Source organism: Suncus etruscus, chromosome 6, assembly GCF_024139225.1.
Source record: "Suncus etruscus isolate mSunEtr1 chromosome 6, mSunEtr1.pri.cur, whole genome shotgun sequence".
In the NCBI taxonomy this organism is placed as follows: domain Eukaryota; kingdom Metazoa; phylum Chordata; class Mammalia; order Eulipotyphla; family Soricidae; genus Suncus; species Suncus etruscus.
The window spans coordinates 73,817,103-73,842,783 of NC_064853.1; the positions used below are offsets into that span (position 1 = coordinate 73,817,103).

The 25,681-nt window shown below is 35.9% G+C and overlaps 1 protein-coding gene and 1 non-coding gene across 2 annotated transcripts in view; one reads left to right on the plus strand and one right to left on the minus strand.

Annotated features, from left to right (window-relative positions):
- The window catches only part of PCSK2 (proprotein convertase subtilisin/kexin type 2), a 296,376-nt gene that overhangs the window by 201,979 nt on the left and 68,716 nt on the right, over positions 1-25,681 (minus strand). The gene's annotated exons all lie outside the window — the stretch shown is intronic.
- On the plus strand, positions 22,991-23,124 carry LOC126012563 (small nucleolar RNA SNORA51). The gene has a single exon (XR_007497018.1). It is a non-coding gene; the product is annotated as a small nucleolar RNA SNORA51 (small nucleolar RNA).

Below are 25,681 nucleotides of genomic sequence, written 5' to 3' on the forward strand. Positions count from 1 at the left end.
AAATTACTTGGAGAAAAATAGATGTAGTACTTGTAGCAAGAGTCAAAATCAGGGGGAAAATACTGGGAAATTTAAATCTAACAGCTAGAATATTCTAGGCAGTTGTTTCTGCTCCATTCTCTACAGTTAACTGGCAATTATTTTGGGCACATTTGATGTCTATAGTTAAAGACATTTTTGTAAACATAGAACTAGCTTGCTACCTCATAACAATTGCATTATTTCCCCACAATGTTGAAGGGAAATTTTACAGGAGGGGATAGAATGGTAATTTTTGTTTTTGGGAGAGGTCTAGGTATTATTCATGTTTTCTGCTTATATTTGTGTCATCACTTGAAAACATTGGTTCTTGTTTTCTTGTTTGCTTAAAAATATTCATAATTATTCTACCTATTTTATAAGATTAATACCTGGAGAAAATAAGCTCTTAGGTTTTGAAATACAGCAAGAAGCATATTTGTTGGTTCCTGTTTAAACTTGTTCTTGAAAGAAGTTATGGCCAAAGAACAAGGAGGACTTGCTTTTTAGACACTATGAAAAATCATAAGCCTTGGTTCCCTGTCTCTGAGGTCACCCCAAGATATGGACTTGCTGGGGAGACTGAGCCAAATCGGAGAACTGACTTCTGAGCTTTGAAATCCATAAAAATCTAGTCTCTAAATCTGAAAAAGAAAAAAACCCTGCTTTTCAGTGCTTTGTAAGAACCCTTAATAAAAATGACATACTTGTAGCCAAAATTCTTGCTATAAAGCCATCACATTTTAAAACCTAAATGGAACAGTTTTTTAAAAAATTTATCTGGATCCTTGTGTTTTGTTAGACATATTGTGGGCACATAGTAGATGAGGAACAAATGAAATGTTATTGCTAGAGATCTTTTGAGCAAGAAATTTCTAATGGACTTGAGAGTACATGCTAATTACAGAAGCAGGGGAAGAGAAAGAAAATAATTTTGGAGGATACTGCAAAACATATAATATCAGGGTTGAAGCCATTGTGCTATGTTTTGTAAAACTCTCTGGCTCCTGTTTCATTCCAGCTTATAGAATTTGCTCAGCTATCAAAAGGGGTCACACTTTCTGAAAAGAGACTAGTAGGGCCAGAGCAGATTCTGCTTCCCATCCTGAAAAATTTGCTCTACGTTATATAACGAAAGCACATCCATCATTGTCAATGTAAATCTTAATTCCCCAATGTGCATCCTAGAGGCTGAGAACTTCACAATCCCCCACAATGAAATGATAAATCACCCATCTTTACATTCAGTTATCTAGTTCCTGGGTCACCTTGGGGGGATCAGCAGTTTACAACAAAAGTTAAATAATGATGACACCACCTGGCCCAATATTGCTTCTGTGGGGATAACAATCAAGTTATTCCATTTTAAATTCTTTAAAAAATATGTCTACCTGTGTATTTATATATTATAAACATGAGATAGCTATTTAGTATTGATAGAGTTTATCCAAAAATATTTCTTGAAGTGAATTTTCTTAGGAAGTAAAACTTATCTATTTAGCACTAAATAGATTTAAAACATAGATGCCAGGGCTAGAGAAATAGTACAGCAAATAAGGCACTTGCCTTAAACACAGTTGGCCTGGGTTTGATTCTCAGTAACACATGTGCTCCTTGAATACCACTAGGAATAATTTCTGAGAACAAAGTCAGTAAAAAGCCCTGAAAAGTTGTAGGTGTAACCCTAACCTCTCCTCACCCCAAATAAGTAAAAAAGAATAAAGATAGTATTTATAATGCATTCCATTCAACTCTATTAGAATACAGAATAGAAATGAACAATTCTTATTGAAAATGGAACATTTTTCATTAACATACTCAGTTAATATACAGTGATAAAAATCAACTTTCTCAAAGAACATTTGCATAGAGTTAATGTGCTTAAACTATAGTGGCTATTAAGGAATTGTGATAATTTTTCTTTGTATCTCTTTTATCCCTATACTTCTATAGAAATAATCCATCCATCCATTCCATCCATCCACCCACCCATCCATCCATCCATCCATCCATCCATCCATCCATCCATCCATCCATCTATTCCATCCATCCAACCGTTCATCTGTTTATTCATCCATCCATGTCGTAGTGTTTTTGCATAGTGTTGTGACTAACTGGGCATGTGAAGATAAATGAGATTGAGTTTCCAATTCCAAGAAAATCACTATACAGGGAGACCAGAACAATTTGAGACTACTGTTTAAATAGAAGAAAATGTATTCTAAATAATCACACATGTGTATAGGTGACATTTTTTTGGCATTTTTTTGCATCAATCCCAGAATGATGTTCTGGACGTTTATTAAATTATTCTACTTTGTTTTTTGAGTGGATGGGAATGCAATATGATAAAAATTTCTGCACAGAGGAACTATATCATGCTTATTTTTTATCAGTACTTTATATCTTAGAGAGAAACCAAACTTCTGTAATAGTTCCTGGGGAAAATAGTCAAACTTTAGACATGTGCTTTTTGCCATCTTAGTCCTGACTGAAGTAGCAGTAAACCTGCAAAGAATGAAGTCAACAATATGCTGGATGAGGGCATGCCTGGGTGGCAATGAAGCAATGTACTTTTAAAACCCTATAATTTAACGTGTTTCTGGATCTCAGTTAAAGGTGAGAAGGTTGCATTTGAATTAACAAAGTCTCTGCCATCTCAAAAATTATATGATTTTCACCATAAATGTCCTTTTCTTTATACTTTATATCATAATCTTGCCATTTAATTGCCATATGAAAAGTGACCTTCAATTGATGTCAAGATTTTCATGATCTGTCTTTGCTCAATCTCTTTAGTCTTAAGAGAGAGCAAAAGTGGCCACCATAGCTCACTTCTTCCTATAAGCTTCACTACTTCCCTTTCAAATGTGCTTTAGGTTCCTTTTATCAAGAAACAAAGTTGGGACTGACCCAGGTTTTATCCCTTACACTTATATATGATTCCCTGAAGCTTGCCAAGAATAATCCCTGAGGGCAGTCAGGAATAAGCCCTGAGGACTATTGGGTTTGGCCCAGAACCACAAAACAGAACAAAATACAAAACATAAACAAAACATAACTAGAACATTTGGGTTAAAAAAAAACAACAGCTAAAAGATCTAGGGTATGCTTTCTACGTAGGAAACATGGTTCCATCTAGTACATCTGGAGTAATCCACAATCATAGAGCCAGTGTAGCCTCAAGCACCTTCAAATGTAGAGCCTCTCCTCTATCACTGCACACACATACAAACACACACATACACACAAAGAAACGAAGTCTAGTTCTACTCCTCTTGAATTTGAACTAGTCTCAAATCTTATGTGGATATTTATTTTGTGGTAGAATTGGAAAGAATTGGAAAGAAGTGCCAGTTTTGATAGTAGGCTTAAGAGACCTGGCAGCTTCCATTGAAACCTTTCAGGGTCACCAACGTAGGCTCTTTCCTTAGAAAATAAGAGTTTGGGATTTTCCAGGGCGGGTCTCCAGAACGTGAAAACCGGCGGGCTTTCGCAGAAGCCAGCTGCCCTGTTTGGGACATCAGGCAGGGAAAAGCCACGAATCTGCGCCTGCCCAGTGGAGCCCAACTGTGAGTGCTCCTTGTAAATGTTTCTCTACTGTCCTCTTGCGTGAAACTCTTGGGAGTGGGGCAAAAGACGCTCCAGAAATCTGCTCTCCCAGACACCATTTCCAGGGCGGGTCTCCAGAACGTGAAAACCGGCAGGCTTTCGCAGAAGCCAGCTGCCCTGTTTGGGACATCAGGCAGGGAAAAGCCACGAATCTGCGCCCGCCCAGTGGAGCCCAACTGTGAGTGCTCCTTGTAAATGTTTCTCTACTATCCTCTTGTGTGAAACTCTTGGGAGTGGGGCAAAAGACGCTCCAGCAGAGCACGGTCGCTCTGCTTCGCTACGCGGCCGTGCGCTCTTTCTAAGAAAAGAACACCATCGTAACAAGAAGAAAAAATCACACTAAGAACTGAGCTATAACACAGAAGCAAGCATTCCTCCTCGGACTGTCTTCTCCGTTGAATGCTTGGGCCTAAGATTTGATCCAGTGTGAGGCTTCACCCACGGAGGACTCCCCTCCCCTAGAGACAAGTCAGCCCATCCAGAAAGGGCGGAGCCAGAGAAGTGTGCTGCCTACATCATATAGCCAATGAATACCACCACAACACGTAGAAAAACCCAAAATACAAGTGTGACAATGGGGAAACAACGCAGGCCAGCATCAGACATAGAGAATGAAGAGGACAATTCTGATGACCAGATAATGGCCAACCAACTAATCAACCTCTCAGATAAGGACTTTAGACTAGCAATATGGAATATGTTCAAGGAACTCAAAGAAACCATGGATCGAGTTGAACAGAACACTAATAAGAACCAAGAAAATATGAAGACAGAAATCACAAAACTCCAAACTGAAATAACATATCAATTAACAGGCCTGAAAAAGTCAGTAAACGAAGTGAATGACAAAATGGATAAGCTCTGGGACAGGATGTCAGAAGCTGAGAATAGACTTAGTGCTGTGGAAGATGAGATACATAACAATTCCATACAGCAGAAGAGATTGGACAAAAAACTTAAAGCAAATGAGCAGACAATGGAAAAATTAGTCAAAGAATGGGAACAGATGAAAATAGAAGTCTATGATAAGATCAACAGAAACAACTTAAGAATCATTGGAGTCCCAGAGACCCAGGAAGAAAATTCCCAGGAAGAATCAATGGTCAAGAACATCATTAAAGAGAAACTTCCAGAGCTAAAGAATATAGGTGATCAAATCCTACATGCTCGAAGAGTACCAACCAAAAGAGACCCCAGAAAAAACACCCCAAGACACATCCTAGTCACAATGACAAATCCCACAGATAGAGACAGAATTCTGAAAACAGCAAGATCAAAAGGGGAAATTACATTCAAGCAAGCTTCCCTGAGATTTACAGCAGACCTGTCAGCAGAAACACTCAATGCCAGAAAGCAGTGGTGGGATATTGTGACAAGACTGAATGAAATGAATGCTTCACCCAGAATACTATACCCAGCAAAACTCACTTTCCGGTTTGACGGAAGAATACATGGTTTCACAGACAAAAAACAGCTCAGAAACTTCACAGACACAAAACCAGTCTTAAGAGAAAAACTGAAAGACCTAATCTAAGACAAGACTACCCAAAAGACACACCAAATTTTGAAATAAAGATGGCGTTAAATCCCAGGACAATTCTTTCTCTCAACGTCAATGGACTAAATGCACCAGTTAAGAGACACAGAGTGGCTAAATGGATCAAAAAACTCAATCCAACCTTCTGCTGCCTACAAGAAACGCACCTGAATAGTCAGAACAAACATAGACTCAAAATAAAAGGCTGGAGAAAAATTATCCAAGCAAACAACACCCATAAAAAAGCTGGAGTGGCCATACTAATATCAGATAATGCAAACTTTATACTCAGGAAGGTTGTAAGGGACAAAGATGGACATTTTATATTAATCAAGGGGTATGTAGAGCAGGAAGAAATAACTCTCCTAAACATATATGCACAGAATGAGGGGCCAGCAAAATATTTAATACAACTGTTGACAAATCTGAAAAATAATATCAATAACAACACAATAATTGTGGGGGACCTTAACACGGCTTTGTCAACACTGGATAGGTCAACCAGACTGAAACCCAACAAGAATATACTAGACCTGAGGAGAGAAATGGAAGAAAGAGGCTTAGTGGATATATATAGGACACTCCACCCCCAGAAACCTGGATACACATTCTTCTCCAATGTACATGGGACATTCTCCAGGATAGACTACATGCTGGCACATAAAACATACCTCCATAAGATCAAGAGGATAGAAATTTTGCAGACTGCCTTTGCTGACCACAAGGCTCTGAAATTATTTGTGAATTCCAAAGGGACTCAGAAGAAAAACCTTAACACCTGGAAGTAAAACAGCCTCATACTCAATAACCAGTGGGTCCGAGATGAAATCAAGGAGGAAATCAAAAGGTTCCTGGAAACAAATGACAATCAAGACACAAACTCTCAGAACTTATGGGACACAGCAAAAGCAGTACTGAGAGGAAAATTTATAGCTTTTCAAGCACACATCAGGAAGGAAGAAGGAGCTTACCTGAGTAGCCTAATGACACAGCTAATAGAACTAGAAAATGTTCAACAAAAGGACCCAAAATAGGAAGACAGAAGGAAATAACAAAGCGAGAGCAGAAATCAATGAAGTGGAAACCCAAAAAACAATCCGAAAGATCAACGAAAGCAGAAGTTGGTTCTTTGAAAAAATAAACAAGATTGATAGACCACTGGCAAACCTAACAAAGAAAGAGAGAGAAAGAAACTTGATAACTCATATTAGGAATGAAAAAGGAGAGATCACTACTGATATGAGAGAGATTCAAAGGGTAATCAGAAACTACTTTGAGAAACTCTACGCCACTAAAAATGAGAACCTGGAAGAAATGGATAAATTCTTGGACTCTTATAATCTTCCACGGTTGAAGGAAGAGGATGTAGCATATCTAAACACCCCCATCACCATTGATGAAATTAGAATGGTAATCAAAGGTCTGCCGAAAAACAAAAGCCCAGGCCCAGATGGATTCACTAATGAATTCTTTCAAACTTTCCAAGAGGAACTACTACCAATACTGGCAAGACTCTTTCATGAAATTGAACAAACGGAAACACTTCCAAATAGCTTTTATGAAGCCAACATCACCTTGATACCTAAACCAGACAGAGATGCTACAAAAAAAGAAAATTACAGACCAATATCACTGATGAATGCAGATGCAAAGATCCTCAACAAAATCCTGGCAAATAGGATTCAATGCCTCATTAAGAAGATCATCCACTATGATCAAGTAGGTTTCATCCCAGGAATGCAAGGCTGGTTTAACATCCGTAAATCTATCAACATCATACACAACATCAATAACAAAAAAATAAAAACCACATGATCATATCAATAGATGCAGAGAAAGCATTTGATAAGGTCCAACACCCATTCTTGATCAAAACTCTCAGCAAGATGGGAATGGAAGGAACCTTTCTCAATCTAGTTGAAGCCATCTACCACAAGCCAAGGGCAAATATTATCCTCAACGGAGAAAAACTAAAAGCCTTCCCTCTAAATTCTGGCACAAGACAAGGCTGTCCTCTCTCACCACTCCTATTCAACATAGCACTGGAAGTACTTGCTATAGCGATTAGGCAAGAAAAAGATATCAAGGGAATCCAGATAGGAAAGGAAGAAGTCAAGCTCTCACTGTTTGCAGATGACATGATACTCTACTTAGAAAACCCTAAAGACTCTACCAAAAAGCTTCTAGAAACAATAGACTCATATAGCAAGGTGGCAGGCTACAAAATTAACACACAAAAATCAATGGCCTTTCTATACACCAACAGTAATAAGGAAGAAATGGACATTAAGAAAACAACCCCATTTACAATAGTGCCACACAAACTCAAATATCTTGGAATCAACTTGACTAAAAATGTGAAGGACCTATACAGAGAAAACTATAAAACTCTGCTCCAAGAAATAAGAGAGGACACGCGGAAATGGAAATGCATACCCTGCTCGTGGATTGGCAGGATTAATATCATCAAAATGGCAATACTCCCCAAGGCATTATACAGATTTAATGCTATCCCTCTGAAGATACCCATGACATTCTTCAAAGAAGTGGATCAGACACTTTTGAAATTCATTTGGAACAATAAACACCCTCGAATAGCCAAAGCAATCATTGGGAAAAAGATTATGGGAGGAATTACTTTCCCCAACTTTAAACTGTACTACAAAGCAATAGTTATCAAAACAGCATGGTATTGGAATAAGGACAGGCCCTCTGATCAGTGGAATAGGCTTGAATATTCAGAAAATGTTCCCCGGACATACAATCACCTAATTTTTGATAAAGGAGCAAGAAATCCTAAATGGAGCAAAGAAAGCCTCTTCAACAAGTGGTGTTGGCACAATTGGATAGCTGCTTGCAAAAAATTGAACTTAGACCCCCAGCTATCATCATGTACGAAGGTAAAATCCAAATGAATTAAAGACCTCGATATCAGCCCCAAAACCATAAGATATATAGAACAGCACATAGGCAAGACACTCCAGGACATTACAGGCATCTTCAAGGAGGAAACTGCACTCTCCAAGCAAGTGAAAGCAGAGATTAACAGATGGGAATATATTAAGCTGAGAAGCTTCTGCACCTCAAAGGAAATAGTGCCCAGGATACAAGAGCCACCCACTGAGTGGGAGAAACTATTCACCCAATATCCATCAGATAAGGGGCTAATCTCCAAAATATACAAGGCACTGACAGAACTTTACAAGAAAAAAACATCTAATCCCATCAAAAAATGGGGAGAAGAAATGAACAGACACTTTGACAAAAAAGAAATACAAATGGCCAAAAGACACATGAAGAAATGCTCCACATCACTAATCATCAGGGAGATGCAAATCAAAACAACGATGAGATACCACCTCATACCCCAGAGAATGGCACACATCACAAAGAATGAGAATAAACAGTGTTGGCGGGGATGTGGAGAGAAAGGAACTCTTATCCACTGCTGGTGGGAATGCCGTCTAGTTCAACCTTTATGGAAAGCGATATGGAGATTCCTCCAAAAACTTGAAATCGAGCTCCCATATGATCCAGCTATACCACTCCTAAGAATATACCCTAAGAACACAAAAATACAATACAAAAACCCCTTCCTTACACCCATATTCATTGCAGCACTATTTACCATAGCAAGACTCTGGAAACAACCAAGATGCCCTTCAACAGATGAATGGCTAAAGAAACTGTGGTACATATACACAATGGAATATTATGCAGCTGTCAGGAGAGATGAAGTCATGAAATTTTCCTATACATGGATGTACACGGAATCTATTATGCTGAGTGAAATAAGTCAGAGAGAGAGAGAAAAACGCAGAATGGTCTCACTCATCTATGGGTTTTAAGAAAAATGAAAGACATTCTTGCAATAATAATTTTCAGACACAAAAGAGAAAAGAGCTGGAAGTTCCAGCTCACCTCAGGAAGCTCACCACAAAGAGTGATGAGTTTAGTTAGAGAAATAACGACATTCTGAACTTTCCTAATAATGAGAATGTATGAGGGAAATGGAGAGCCTGTTTAGAGTACAGGCAGGGGTTAGGTGGGGAGGAGGGAGACTTGGGACATTGGTGGTGGGAATGTTGCACTGGTGATGGGTGGCGTTCTTTACATGACTGAAACCCAAACACAATCATGTATGTAATCAAGGTGTTTAAATAAAAAAAAAAAGAGTTTGGGGCCGGAGAGATAGCATGGAGGTAAGGCGTTTGCCTTTCATTCAGGAGGTCATTGGTTCGAATCCCAATGTCCCATTTGGTCCCCCGTGCCTGCCAGGAGCAATTTCTGAGCCTGGAGCCAGGAATAACCCCTGAGCACTGCCGGGTGTGACCCAAAAACCACACACACACACACACACACAAAAGAAAATAAGAGTTTACAAATAGCCAAGTCAGTTCAAACAATCCAACAAAGCTCCCCCTTCCTCATTAAATTGAAACATGTTAGGTGTCTTGGCTAGGGATCTGAAAAGTGAACCAAGAACCAAGATATCTATAGATGTATGAAGGATTTACCTAGCTGATCTAAAACTAAATTATTTATATGCAGGATAGATGGCTAAGTAAATCATATTGTTTAGATAATTTGGATCATATTTTTCTCATTATGTTTTGGAATGCTTTGTCATGCAGCAATAACTGCCAGATACATGTATAAAACTCCCTGACCTGGACTGCTTTTTATTCTTCAAACACTCGAATTTATATTTTCCTAGGATATTCACTTAGAGTATTATTCTCTCAGATCATTGTATCTTTGACTTACTGTTGTTGTTATTATTATCCAGGTCTCAGCTTAAAAGCAATCTTTTTGAGAATCTTTCTTGAATATCCACTTTCAATTATACGGCCCAATTGGGTTCAAGATTTTTTTTAAATGTTTTTGCAACAAATGACAGCACTTGGAGACTACGTCCGGCTCATACTCTGTGCTTGAAGTTCATTCTTGCTGGTGTTTATGGAATCGTATTGGTCTGGGGATTAAAGCCAAGCCTCCAGGTTACAATGCATGTTAAATATATTCTCCAATTTATTGATCTGACTCTCTAGCTTCCAATTACCTTATATCACATGATTGGGTTTTAGTTTTCTACGTGGGATTTACTATTCATTGATATCTTTTTGTTTTGTTTTGTTTTTGTTTTTGTTTTTGGGCCACACCCTGTGACGCTCAGGGGTTACTCCTGGCTATGCGCTCAGAAGTTGCTCCTGGCTTCTTGGGGGACCATATGGGACGCCGGGGGATCGAACCGCGGTCCGTCCTAGGCTAGCGCAGGCAAGGCAGGCACCTTACCTCCAGCGCCACCGCCCGGCCCCCTCATTGATATCTTTTATGAGCATTCCTTAGCTTGGAAAAATTTTATAGAATCAAATTTGGAGTTTTGATATTATTGCCCCTCTTTTTGCTAAGTTGTGCCTCAGGCTGCTTCAATAACTGTTGATTCTACCCTTTGAACTTACCAGGCTTTGCATCTTATTCCCTAGAATAGGGATTAAAAGTCTTCCCTGTATTCATCTCTTGTCACCTAGGAGAATTAATTATTTTTTACCTACATTTTAGAGCTCATAACAAATGTTTCTATGAGAGTCCTCTCCATTAGTCTAAAAATTTACTGAATTTAGAGTCTATTACTTATTTAACTTTATATTCTCAAAGCTTTTGGCAAGAATAACCTTTAAAACTTTTTTCAAGTTAAAAAACATACATTATGTGCAATAACTCTTTATGATAAAGAAACGGATATAACCTTACAACCTTACAGAGCTGATTCATATTGAGAATTGACCCATCTAGGTAAAAATAGAAAAATAAACATCTCCTATCAAAACATCTCCTATCGTTGTTTTAGTCAAAAAAAAAATGAATGAGTTAACCATTTTCTGGAATAGTTTTCCTCACAAATTAGGTATATAAAATGAAATGTAACATTTACATTTCTGGTTTTTTTCCTTAAATATCAACATAGTTTCAAATGAAACTTTAAGACTTAGGGCAAAGAACTATAATCAGGTTTAATAGCATTTTTTTTTTTTTTTTGCTTTTTGGGTCACACCCTGTGACACTCAGGGGTTACTCCTGGCTATGTGCTCAGAAATCGCTTCCTGGCTCGGGGTACCATATGGGATGCTGGGGGGATTAAACCAAGATCCGTCCTAGATCAGCCACATGCAAGGCAAATGCCCTACCACTGTGCTATCACTCCGGTCCCTCTAATTGCAATTTTTAAGGAAAATTAAGAAGGCTGAGAAAATTTGTATGTAATTCACTACACACTGCTCTGAAATAGTTAATAGAATAAAAGGATTCAAGAGACACTGAAAATGTTAAGAAATCTATTAATGAATTCAATAGTCTAACTGGGGCTTACATAGTGGTGAATTGGAAGATATTTTTGAACTTAGAAAAAAACTTTTTGCTCTGAGAATCTAGTTTCTACTCTGAAAATCTAGTTTACTCTTGAGGAACTAAGCCATCACCAGCTTTCACCATCAGTCAGTAGTCATCTTATCTTCTTTGAGGATTCTCATCTGAGGACTAAAATGGTTCTGTTTTGAAAGCATCATCCTCTCTCTTCTTTGGAAGCTGCAGGCTTATTCACCTAAGGGCTAATTTTTATCCGTTTATTTATTTTAGCATCCTTCAATCATTTAATGTCAGGGCCAGCTGGAAATAAAAAGATCTAGCTAATATAGTTTATCTATCTCCTCCAAAACTTGCCAAGGAAAAGAAAGAAGTTAGCATCAACTTTGCACAAATTGCTTTGTCAATACTATTTAGCTAAAGGAAGATAAGATTGTATTGTCCATCATTATGACTCCATAATTGTGATTTAGCAAGCTCTATAAAAATAGTTCCTTTAATAAATCTAATGTTTAGTGCCCTAAAATAAATGAATCTGCACACAAATTCTGCCCTTATTTTTGAAGCAGCATTTTACAGAAAAATGTTAGAGAAGAAAATACAATGGGAATGCCAGTATTAAGGTGTTTGTTTAGATAGCACAATCCTAAACTTGCAAAGTCTTGATTGATTACCCACTCATGAAATCAATATGGCTGTTTTTGTTTACCTTTTTATTTATTTACAAACAAATAAATAAAACAAAGGTATAACACATTTCCATAATTCTAGATGCCATATCAAATGCTAGGAACACAAAGAATAAATAAGGCAAACAAAAACAAGGTAGTTTCTATTTTGAAGCTTTCTGGTCCTAAGAGCATGTTTATTAGGTTTCCATATTTTATGTTTTTTCCTAATTAGGGCATCACATTGAGCCTTTGTATAATCTAATGTTAAAAATAATAACAGCTTATCTTTGGGAAAGCAACTTAAGAGAATTAAAAAGAAAGGACTAGTTTGATCCCAGTTTTGGGAAGCACCATAACTGGGATATGAGGTAAATACATATATAACTCTTGAAGGAGAAGATTGGGATTCTACAAGGACATATGAACAAAAGTCATAAACAGTCCTGGAACCTGTTGTTCCTTTAAACATGTTCTTTGAGGGTTTTTTTTTGTTTTGTTTTGTTTTTGTTTTTGGGCTACACCCCGCAATGTTTAGGGGTTACTCCTGGATTTGAGCTCAGAAATTGCTCCTGGCAGGCTCGAAGAACCATATGGTGTGCCGAGGATCGAACATGGGTCTGTCCCGGGTTGTCCGCATACAAGGCAAATGTCCCACCACTGTGTTATTGCTCTGGCTCCTCCTTTAAAAATGTTTGCATAAATAATAATCGGCAATGGACAGAAACTGACAAGGAAGGCTGGGAAATTGTGGAGTTGATCAAAGGGGGTGGAATTCTAGGGTTAACACAATTTCAGTAGCAAACAGCAGTTTGACTAGTAATGGTACTTATTGTAACCCAATATGAAAATCTCTGTTTTCTTCAAGATTTGAAGTTCTGAATTGTGAAGAGAAATTAGACAAATGCACAGCATTTTCTACTTAGAAATTTCTCAAATCAAAACCTTTAACTTGGTGTGAAGGTGAAAGGGACAAAAATGAGAACTGAAGTGTTGATAATGTAGGAGATCTTTAGATTTAGGAATCTCAACTATTTCACCATAAACAATTATTTTTTTTTGTCATCACTACAATGTATATCAACTTTCTTAATTGAAATTAAAATAACAAAGACAATCCATTGGGAGTACAGTACATTATCCTAATAAGCAGTTGCAGGACAAGAAACAGTCAAATGTGAATTGTTTCTAACCTTGGTATTTTAAAAGGTCATAAAGAGAACTGGGCTATAAAATGAAATGAAATATCCATTTTAGCCTTGCAATATTTTAGTTTTTATGACAGTGTTTATATTGAATCTGTCCAAATATAAGGTGACCTCAAATAGAAGGTGATGTCCCATTTATTTCAAGAACACCCCCAAAATATCTTATGCAGAATCTGAGCACAAAATCATTATGGAATGTACACGAATCAATTAAATGTCTCCTATGTTAGTCAAGTTACTTGTTATTCATATTTAAAATTAGATGGAATGTGGATTTAAAACCATGTTTTTTTTCACTTTCACTTTGTATTACCTTTTTTTCTTAATACATTTTTAATTGAAGTACCTTAAGAAGTTGCAAAGCTGCTCATAATTAAATTTTAGTCATACAATATACAACATCCATCCCTTCACCAATGCACTTTTCCTACCACCATTGTCCTCAGTTTCTCTCCTGCCTATCTGCTCCCTATTTTACTTTTCTCTCTCTCTCTCTCTCTCTCTCTCTCTCTCTCTCTCTCTCTCTCTCTCTCTCTCTCTCTCTCTCTCTTTCACTTTTAGACACTGTGGTTTGCCACACTGAAAGGGTATCATGCTTAGCACTCTATTCTCTTTGTACTCTTTATCCAAACCCTGTCCTGGTGCTGGGGATATTTTTTACCTTTTGAGTTACTACAAAAGTAGCCTTTAAGTTACTATACTGTGGGCTGTCAGTGTTGTGCTTTTGACACTGTCACCTCTGTTGTAGGATCTGTCTCTAACACATATTTGTGGTTGATTTGGTATTATTATGTTTGTAATGGGCTATGGTGGGATAGGCCAGAACCACAGGCAGCTGTGCTGGGACTCACAAGACATCCCACGAAGGAGGCAGGTGATCTAAGGCTGATCCACTTCCCCAGCAATCAAAGCACTTTTTGCATCTATGTATGATGCCAGTGCTGGAATTTTTTAAATCCTATTTTCATAAATTCAAGCAGCTTTTCTTGAAATATAGTTCACAGTATCCATTTTCAATGTATTGTATTGTTTTGTTTTGTTTTGTGGATCTTCGAAACAGTGCTGAGGATCCCAGGATCTCTCCCAACATTATTTTGCCAATTAGGATGGAGGTTTGAGGCTATAGCTTGATGATTCTGTACTTATCTTGCTGTGATTCTGGGACCACAAGGCTTATAGCAGTGATGGTTAGGATAGGACTGTTGGTTCTCAGCTATCAAAAGAATTTATGAATTTTCAAGGGCACTCCTGAGCACCCAGAAATTTTTTTAAGATTGATTTTTAAAGGCTTGTTTATAGCCCTGTCATACCCTTAAATGCTCAAGACAACATCCCCGGCAAGAGTGATGAGGTCTTTGTTGAATTTCTTTAAACCTTTTTTTTTTTTCATTTGATCTTTTGGGTCACTTTGATAAGTATTCAAAACAATCTTTGTTTAAGGCACATAAGGCAAGCTCTGCTAACCCAAATGTAATTATTTTTTTTCCGTGATCACTCTGGACAAGTACTGGGTGCTGAAAGGAGATAAAGTGATTTACCTGATATTCCATCAATAACAATACTGTCTACCACAGTATCTAAAATGGAAAAAAATAAAAAAATAAAAGAGAGAAAAAATGGGGGTGGGTGGGTGGGAGAAAAATGCCTGATATAGAGGCAGACAGATAAGAGGGCAAGAGGAAAATTGAAGACATTGGTGGCAGGAAATGTGCACTGGTAAAGGGATGGATGTTGGACATTGTATGACTGAAACTCAAACATGAACAACTTCTAACTATCTGACAGTGATTTAATTAAAAGTTATTAAAAAGAAATATTTATCACATAAGATTTTCATATGGATTTAAAGGTGCATCTCAGTTTCAAAATCATTAATGTGAAGGATCAAGTAAAACTTAAAATTAAAATACAAGGTAGAAATTAAAAAAAATCTTTCAAATGAAATTAATGTGAAAATAGATAATATTCTAAGCTTTCTTAGGTCTTCCATGGCAGACTTTTCTTTGGGGGCATACTTTTGGTCAAACTCCAAAATACAATAAGACTAATTCAATACTTTATGAATTTTTGGATGATAATTATAAGTCTTTTCATTTGTTATTAATAAAGACTATAAAATGAAGAATTGAGGACTTAAAATTTAAATTATTAGCAACCAGGGGGCTGGAGCAATAGCATGGCAGGGAGGGTATTTCAAACTAAAGCAAGTTTGATAATCCTTTGATTACCCCTTTACTTCTTAAATGCCCAGAGTGTGGCTATATGCAAACAGATACTTCTTAAAATCTTTTCCCTCAGATTTATGTGAATTACTGAGAGGAAAGAAGAGAGTCCTTCCTACAAGCAGGGCTGCAAAGGCGCGAAGATACAAGGTGCTGCTTGACATTCCTTCCTGATTCAAGTCCATGAACTGTGCAGAGACCCAGAGCCTGTCCAAGCTGCCATTCATGCCTTGCCCTGGGAGGTGCATTTTAATCCTATCAGTGCCACTGGGAAGCAGGCAACCACCGCAGTGCAGACTCAGGCACAGATGGTTCTGACGGGAGGACAGAGCTACAGACTAAAAAGGAACACAGCTGTCACTGGAAAAATCTTCAAAGTCCTGCTGGGGCTAATTCAAGTCTGCTCAGCAGAGGGAGGAGACAGGAGACCTACCCGTAGACTCTAATACCTTCCCCTGAACTCTAAAGAGGTAGCGTGAAAGCAGAGAGAATTCTCACTTTATCTACTAAGAGCTTTTCACTTTATTTACTAAGCTGGCAATAGGTTGACACTAGTCTCTTGGAGAGCCAACACAGACCTGCTCCAACAATGACGGACGGACACTCAGACTGAAGGAAGCCTGCACTGAAAAATCAAGCCTAAGATTTCCACCACATTAAATCCACGCTAAGGAATAGGAGAAGGAATTATTTTATTTCCATTTCTCAACCATATTTTTGAAAATATTGCAGAGTCCCCAAGAAGAAATGCATTGCTAGTTGCAAAGAATATACAAGGAGCAGAAAAGACGAGTCTTAAATTCAGAACGGTGTGTAAGAATACCAACTCATGTAAAATATGGTTAAGTAAAAGAGAAGGTAAATTTTAAAGGATCTCCCAGAACTCAGAAGAAATGATGAAGATAGATAAAAAGGAAGAATAGAAAAATGTAAGATAAATGAAGAATATTCAGTATTAATTTGAAGATTTAATATTATCTCAATATAAATTTCAAGGGATATATTTTTAAAACTGGATAAAATTACTCCAGAGTTCTGATATATTAACCAGGCAATAAAGGTTTAAATATTGTTGTAAAATATTGTAATGAAGAAGTCTGGCTAGCATAAAAACATATCATATAAGTTAAAATAATGAAAGCTAAGGCCAGTGGAAGATAGGTTAGATCTGATTAAATAAGACATAAACCCTAGAAATTGGCCCTTATATCTCACATTATAGGGGCATTCAAGTTAGGGGGGATAGCATTTCATATTAGAGGGGAAAGAAAAAATTAGTAAAAACCACATGTGATAATTGCTCAATTATTAATGCATAATTCATAAAAACATTAAAGTAAATTTTATCAGATCAAAATATAACATGCAAAAGTGATTTGAAACAGCACATATCTAACCTCAGATATACATATTTTTTGGATAAAATGAAATTTTCTATACATAGGAAATCTGAGACATAATGAACATATCAATGATACTCTAAAAACTAGTTTAAATACTTATATGTACTTTAGACAGGTCCACTACTGACAAAGAATACTAGTGTTCAAGTGGCAGAGGAAAATACAAGGTAAGGACAAGCAATCAATAAATGAAAGAGTAGAATGAGGTACTGTTTACTGATCCATATCTACTAGAAAAATAACCTTCCTCAGAAGAGGCAGAATCACTGACTTAATCGCTTCAACTCCATCCATGAGCTTGTCTGTGTAGGTCAAAAGCCATGTTAAATACTGATTGCTAAAAAGCTATATCCAAGACTTGTCTAGGAATGTGCAATTCTCCTTCAAAGAATCTACAAGACAAAAATTAACAATATTTTCTAGACTTTTTCCACTCTGGAGAAGTCTCTCTCTTTTTTCCCCCTTTCCTCACATTTCTTTAGATGAAACTTGTTTTACTTCACAAAATGTTTTTCCTAGACAAAGGCTAAATAGCAACTCATATTATTAAAATGTCAACACATAAACTATTGGCACTGGAAATAATTGAAATATAATCAGGAACATTAACTTAAAATAACTGGATTTTAAGTTTTTTATTTTATTTATCAAGTATATTTTATTCAATAAGTATTTCATATATAACAAATAACATAATATAAATAAATGTATATACATACATATTTTATTCAACAATAAATCCTTAGAACACAGTTTCTTTTTGTTGTTGTTGTTGTTTGTTTGTTTTTGGGCCACACCCGGTGATGCTCAGGAGTTTCTCCTGACTATGCACTCAGAAATCGCTCCTGGCTTGGACGCTGGGGGATCTAACTGTGGTCTACCCTGGGTTAGCATGCGCAAGGCAGATGCCTTATGCCTAGCGCCATTACTCGGCCCCATAGAACACAGTTTCTAAACCTCTGCATTTGAGCACTAGATGTAGTATTGGGCAACATCTGGGTTTTTTCACTCCCACCACATCCACGACATTCATAGCAGTCTTCACACATTGTCAAATGAATGTCTCTTGGGTACCCAAATCTCTCCCTGGTGGAAATAATTGCTTTGGAGATATATTATAAAATGTAAACCAAAGAAGTGAGGGGATTCCAAGTCAAAGACACTAGTAACATCAATTAAAATGAGCACTAAACAAATATATTTAAAAATAATTAAACAAAGTTTAAGTAAACTTAAAACATAGTGAAATCAAGCAATTATTTAATAATTATTTTCAAATATTTTATAGAGAAATAAATTTAAAAGTTTATGGTTACCATGAAAGGAAGTAAAGACAGTGTCTAGCTTTTACAATTTTAAATGAAGGCAAAGAACAACCATATAATCCATCAAAGGCAGAAAATAATGAAAGTATTCTAGAAGTCATAAGAACAAATAATACTAGTTTGTTAATGAAAATAATTAAAACCCCACACTAAAATAAAAATAAAAACCTTTTTAGTTGAGAATAAAACTTCAAAACTAGTTGTATGCTAGATAAAAGAATACTCTTAAAATGCAATGGGAAGATAAAAATAAGAAAATCAGAAAACATGCATCAGTCTTATGTATAATTATGATTGGAATGGTGATATTATTTAAAAAGACAGACTTAAAAGCAATAAAATTCAATCATACAGTTATATTGTTAAGAAATCACATTAATACAGGACCAGTGCTCTAACCACTGAGCTATAGAGCCTCAGCTTAAGAAATCACATTCATAATGGACATATTACAGTGATGACTGAACCACACAATATCACATCAAACACACAATCTAGCCTTGCTATTTGTTAGGTGCTATAGATTGAAGATTTGCTTTCCTACACATTTTCATATGATGCCTAATTTTCAATACAATACACTTGTAGGTAGGACCTTTGGGAGGTAATTAGCTGTGAGGAATAAGATTAGTGTCTGGAAAAAGACTTTATAGAACTTCCTTTCCTTTTCTATCATGAGAGCATATAAAGGAAACAGAGAACAAACTCCTTTTAAGTGAGAAAAATATGCTCTCACCAGACACTGAAATAAATATCTGTTGTTTTTTAATAATCCAATTTAAGTTATTTTTTTTAATTCATAGTTTTTATATGACCAAAGTGGATTATGAATCTTTCAGAGTATTATTTTAGGTACATAGGGATATTGAATCAGGCTCATTCCCACCACCAATCCAACTTGTTATTTTTGTTCCAGTCACTCCAGCTAAGATTCTATGGGTATAGTCAGGTGCCAGAGACACCACTATTTCAGAATAGACCTGAACCTAAACTAAAGCTGGGGGTCAAACTCAGATTTTTCCTGTGTCAGCTGTGAGTAAGGCAAATGCCCTACCACTGTGCTATGGCACTGTTTTGTTTTTTTGTTTTTTTGGTTTTTTTTTTTTAGTGGAATACTTTACTTCTAAGGTAGCATCATTACGTTTATAAATAAAAGCCTTTTAAACACATATAGTAATTTATATAATTTTATACAGCATACGTTTATTGCTTTCTTTGTAAAGTAGAAGTAAATTCACTGAAATGTTTAGAATTCAAGTAAAGTTAGTACAAAGAAATTCATTACACAATTTCTCCTGATAAAAAATATGAAAATGAATTTTAAAATATGCAGCACAAAATCTTCCAGAAATGCAAGACTCATTTTCAAAGCGATGATTTGAGCTCAGAGAGACTCTTTTGTTTCCTATAAATATTGTATTAAAACAACAAAAGAAATGTGAATTTAAGATAAAATATGTCACACAAAACTGATAGACCCAGAAGAGCAGACTTGACAGGCCAGGTTAAAAGAAAGTCCTGAAGACAGAAAACAGATGGCATCAAGGTGAGTACAGGTGAAGGGGAATAGGCGTCAGATATGGTATTTTTTGCATCAGAAATATCAATTATTACAAAATGTTCTGTGTATATACTATAAATTTAGTCTCTTAAAAATGTTTTATGCTTTTTTACAGTTCTTTATAGAAAGAAATCTAAGGCTTTAGAATTTGTTAGTGATTAATGATTATTTGTTTGAGGACAACATAAACAATGATTATGAAAAAAAATAACAGGATAAAAATATTTAAAGAATTCAAAACAATTCTGTCCAAAGTGTAATTTAGGAATAATATAGATACTGTTAAAAATCAAGTTAACAAATAAGCTGAATTTAAGGGCCTATTTAACAGGAAAACAAATAGGGAATAGAAGAGGCATAGAGGAGAGACTCAGAATATATTAGATTTATTTAATAAAAATTTAAGTTGAGGAAAAGAGTAGAGCAAGTGCAGAAAAGGAAAAATGTTTTGATCTGTTTCTTTCTTTCTTTCTTTTTAAGTTTTCTCTCTATCTCTATTGAAATCTATCCAGATTTATCTATCTACTCTAGACAGGCAAATTGAACTTCTTAGATACTGGATTTATTTATAATATTAAATACTAGGAGAACATGAAAATAATGGTTTGAAGACTTCAGAGAAACAGTCTGTCACAATTTCAGTTCCAATAACTAATATTTATGTGTGAGGCAAAAAAAAAAAAGGTAATGTCAGCAAAATACAGAAAAAAAAGGGGGGGAAACACCTAAATAATGGTAATGCAGGAAACAAGGCAAGAAGATGCAGTTAACCAATAGTCATAATCAATGTGTATGACTGAGATAACCAATAAGAATGTGTCAAACCAAATAAATTGAAGTAAGTGCCACTTACATAATACCATCAAGAATGACATCTGGGGCCAGTGAGGTGGCGCTAGAGGTAAGGTGTCTGCCTTGCAAGCGCTAGCCAAGGAAGGACCGCAGTTCGATCCCTTGGTGTCCCAGATGGTCCCCCCAAGCCAGGGGCAATTTCTGAGCGCTTAGCCAGGAATAACCCCTGAGCATCAAATGGTGTGGCCCCAAAAACCAAAAAAAGAATGACATCTATAAGAAAAAGATTAAACAGAACTTTGTAATGTTCCTGTTAAGGCGTCAGACAGGGGTGGGGATGGGAGATTCTGGAATGTGAGAGTCCTGATTAACTAGAGTTGACATTGCTGGTGGGATTAGTGTTGACATATTTTTTACCTAAACCTTAACTATCAATAGCATTGTCAATCACTGTACACCATGGTTCTTTAATTAAATAATTAAAAAAGGAAAAGCTTAAAAAATAAGAGAACAATAAAAGATTTCCTAAACAAATAAAATGAATCACACCCTCAAAAATAGAATCAGAATATTATTATCAGTAGGAAGAGAAACATCTAAAAATACCAGAAATTGGGAATTACTTCATATTGTTAAAAGGGACATCAAGTAAAGAAATCTATCAACCATAGCCTTTATGCATTTATAGTAGCTTTATAATATATTACCCAACAATTCAGAAATAAAAGGAGGAATCATGTGTACATCCTTTTTGTTGATAGTTATGTTTCTGTCACAAATTTGAAGACCTAGTGAAGAAAAAAGCATCAAAATACAGAAAACTAGTGAAGCACAATAAACATGTTGGATTTAATAATTAGGTAGAAAATTGCAATTGTCAAGCAGATAATTGCTTGTTTTTTTGATCAATACTCATATTTAAAAATAATTATAGATTACTTAAAAAGTATAATAATATTTCCAAGATTGTATTTCAAAAAGTTTGTGAGATGGATTTAAAATTTTAAATATGAAAATACTGCATCAATTTTACTACAGCCAATTAGACTATTAAGATGATGAAATACTCCTCACTAGGTGGATAAATTATCAAAATTAACTTAGGAATGTAATAGAAAACATGAATAGACATATAAATCTTAAAATAAATTAAAAATTTATCCAAGATACACTTCTATTAGAAGGACAAAATAACCCAGTTTTAAAATGAATTACATTCATCTTTATTCTGGAATGTTATTTTGCTATTAAAACTGTTAAGAAGTAAGAAAACAGAAAGTTTTAAAATGTGTTTTATGTTTTAAACATTTCCAAAGAAAAGAAAAACCATTGGCAAGTATCATTTAGGAATATGTTTTTAAAAGTTAAAATTTTTTTCAATAAGTTTATTCCAAAACAATAAAGAAATAATGTCACGACAAAGCAAAATCTAATCTAGTAATCTGAGGATGCCTTTATATAACAAATTGGCAAATCTATCAAATTTTATTGTACTAAGTAATAACAATAGGATCAGGTAGATTGTATAGTGAATGTAGCTCCTAAACCAAAACAAAGTGAATAACATATGAACAATATTTTCATATACTTATTTAAATATATTTATTATATAGTTTCAAATATTACTAAATATTCTTTAAACTTGGAAACATGTTTTCAAACATGATCAGGAACACTTATTTAGAGAAAAGATTTAAGCAAAAAGACATTCTCATTAAATTATAAGTAATGCAAGGATCTAACACGAAAGCATATTATACATATTCTAGGGATTGAATCCTCCCAAATTTAAGAAAATGTGTAAATATAGATGTCATAAAATACATCAAGTAATAATTATGCTTTATTTGTTTATTCCTAAATAAAGTGTATAATTTTATAGACTATTATAATTAGTAAGAGTTTAGCAAGTTTGAGAAATTCAACACTTAAGAATTTATTATCATTTTATAAAAATTGTCTTTTAAAAAAGTAATTAGAAAAACATTTGCAATAACAATAAGAGAAGATAATAAAAATATTTAGAAATATGTTATCCATACACTAAAACACACTGGAAAATTTTGCTGAATAACCCGCAAAAGTGTGAAAAGAGATGTACTATATTTTGGAAGGAGAAGAGTAATATTAGAAAAGTGCCAATCTCAAGTGTCCTTCCTCCCCATCCCATAGAAGCCTGTACTCTAGGCAGGCTTTCTACTTCCTTTTGGTCATGGGAATGTTGACTGGTGAAGGATTATATATATATATCATCATCATCAAAAAAAGAAAAGAAAAATAAGGCCTCCCAATTCTTACCACAGGCTGTGTTCCCTTACACTGACTGTATAGAATGAGGAGGTACAGTAAATGCACCCCATATACACCTCAACCCAGGCCCTTTGCCTGGTCTGTATCGTGAATTGAGGGACAAAAAAAAAAAAAAAAAGAAAGAAAAGTGCCAATCTCACCCTTTTTCCAGTACTCCATAAGTTTAATGGAAACTCAACAAAATAGTTAATTTAATCACTTTCAGGCTTGATAAATTCATATGATAGCATTAGATATATCAAAGTGGCAATGAGTCAGCTAGCTAATGTAAAGCAAAATTTCTAAATGAGTCCCAATAGGGAATTCATTTCAAAGAAGTGTCTATCGGAAAATGATGGATAAAATTGATCACTCTGGACAAAAACTTGGCACTGAAAGGGGAGCAACTAACAGGCCAGGATGGACTGCAGTTCTATATCCCCTGGCATCCCATATGGCTCCCCAAGCCAGGAGCAATTTCTGAGAGCATAGCCAGGAGTAACCTCTGAGCGTCAGGCCCCAAAAAAACAAACAAAAAAACCCCAAACACCAAAACAATGAACAAATTTGTAACCATGGTGCTTAAATAAAGCAATTACAATGAAAAAATAGATATATAAAAGTAAATTTTTCTGGGGCTGGAGATATAGCATGGAGGTAAGGTGTTTGCTTTGCACTGCAGAAAGTTGGTTGTTCGAATCCTGGCATCCCATATGGTCCCCTGAGCCTTCCAGGAGTGATTTCTGAGTGTAGAGCTAGGAGTAACCCCTGAGCACTGCTGAGTGTAACCCAAAAACCAAAAGAAAAAAGTAAAATTTTTAATTTTTCCAAAAATTATATAATTTTATCTTATATAAATAATAAAAAAACAAGAGAGTACTTTTTCCCCTTATTTTTTCTTTGAAGGACTGAAAGGAAAACATTCCTTCCCACCCCCAAGTGCTTTTAGGTTGGGAAACTAGAACAGTTTAACATACATCATTATAGGACTTAATGTCCTGAGAGGACACAAATTCCTTTCTGTTCCCTGTTCCCTATTGCTCAATTGCAGCTTCTAAGTTTGTCAACTTGAACAAAATTTCTCTCATCCGTCTTGCTCTTCAAGCCCATGTTCTTACTTGTACATGCATCTGGCTTCCTTGTCTGTGTCATCACTGTCCGTGCTGACTCTTGAACATATTTTCCCCCTTTCTTTCCTCTCACAATTTTCTAAGCAAGTTTTGTTCAATAAAAACTACCTTACCGGGCTGGAATCATGGCGCAGCAGTACGGCGCTTGCCTTGCACACAGCTGACCTAGGATAGACGGATAGAAGGCGCTTTGATCCCTCAGAGTCCCATATGGTCCCCCAAGCTAGGAGCGATTTCTGAGGGCATAGCCAGGAGTAACCCCTGAGAGTCACTGGGTGTGGCCAAAAACACAAAACAAACAAACAAAACAAACAAACATAGCCAGGAGTAACCCCTGAGCATCACCGGGTGTGGCCCCAAACCTAAACCCAAACCAACCAATCAAACAAAAACCTACCTTACTCACTAAGAAAAATGTTTTTTCATAATATTGTCAAAAATAAGTATTTCTTTTTTGGCGGGAGGGGAAGAATGACACCATCAAGCTAACAACAGAGAATCCTTGCTTCACACTTTCTCAAGGAAAAACTAACAAGTAGAAAGAGACACCAGTGAATCCTGGATGGTACAGAAGCATCCCTTGATTTCACAAATTGCACAGAAGGCAGGTGAAGAGAAATGCAGGAGTCGGTGGTCCCTCAGGGCAACTGGACTAGCTTGAGGTGTTAGGAAGGGAAGAGCAGAAAGAGCATGGAGCTACAAATCCTGCTCAGGCCATATCTATATAAAGCAGCTGAGGTATTTCACACACAGGCAAGGATGGCCTCACAGAGGGAGGATAAGCAACAGAGAGATCTAGTTTACATTATACTTCCGTGCCCCTGGGAACTAAATCATCTCATCTAATGCACTGAACAAAGAAAGAGCAAGCCAAGTTTCTATGATCCCAAGAGGAGAGATATTGGTGGTGCTTCCCCCAGTGTATTTGCACTAGTAACTGGATCTATACAAGCTGGAAAAAAATACATATATATTCAGATTTGGTTCATTGAAAACCTATGGGGATTAGCACACAGCCCACAAAGTAAAATTTAATTAAAATAAATCAGAACACTACCTGCTGGAAAAGTAAAAATAGATAAATGCCCAAATAGTTGATTTTTTTGGCAAATGACATTTAAAGTAGCATGCTACATTTAAAGTAGCAAAATAGACAAATGAAAGAATATAGCATATGTCTGTCTAGAATCTCAAGGAGAGAATAGCTCTCCAGAATGCAACTTCAAAGGCATAAAAGATTATGTCTCCCTGTCAGAGACCAAACAAATAAATAAATAAACAAATGGAACTACAATAATTAGAAGGTTTTTGCGTGACAAAAAAAGCAAACAAACTAGAGCTAAAATAAAAGGACATTCTACTGAATGGGAGAAAACATTTGTACACAATACACCAAATAGTTAATACCCAAGATCAAGAAAACACAAAACAACAAAATGTATAATAACCCTATCCAAAAATGATGAGAGAAAAATAAACGTGCACTTTCTAAAGTCGACATACAAATAATAAAGTAGACATACAAATGGAAATGTGTTCACCAACCCTTATTA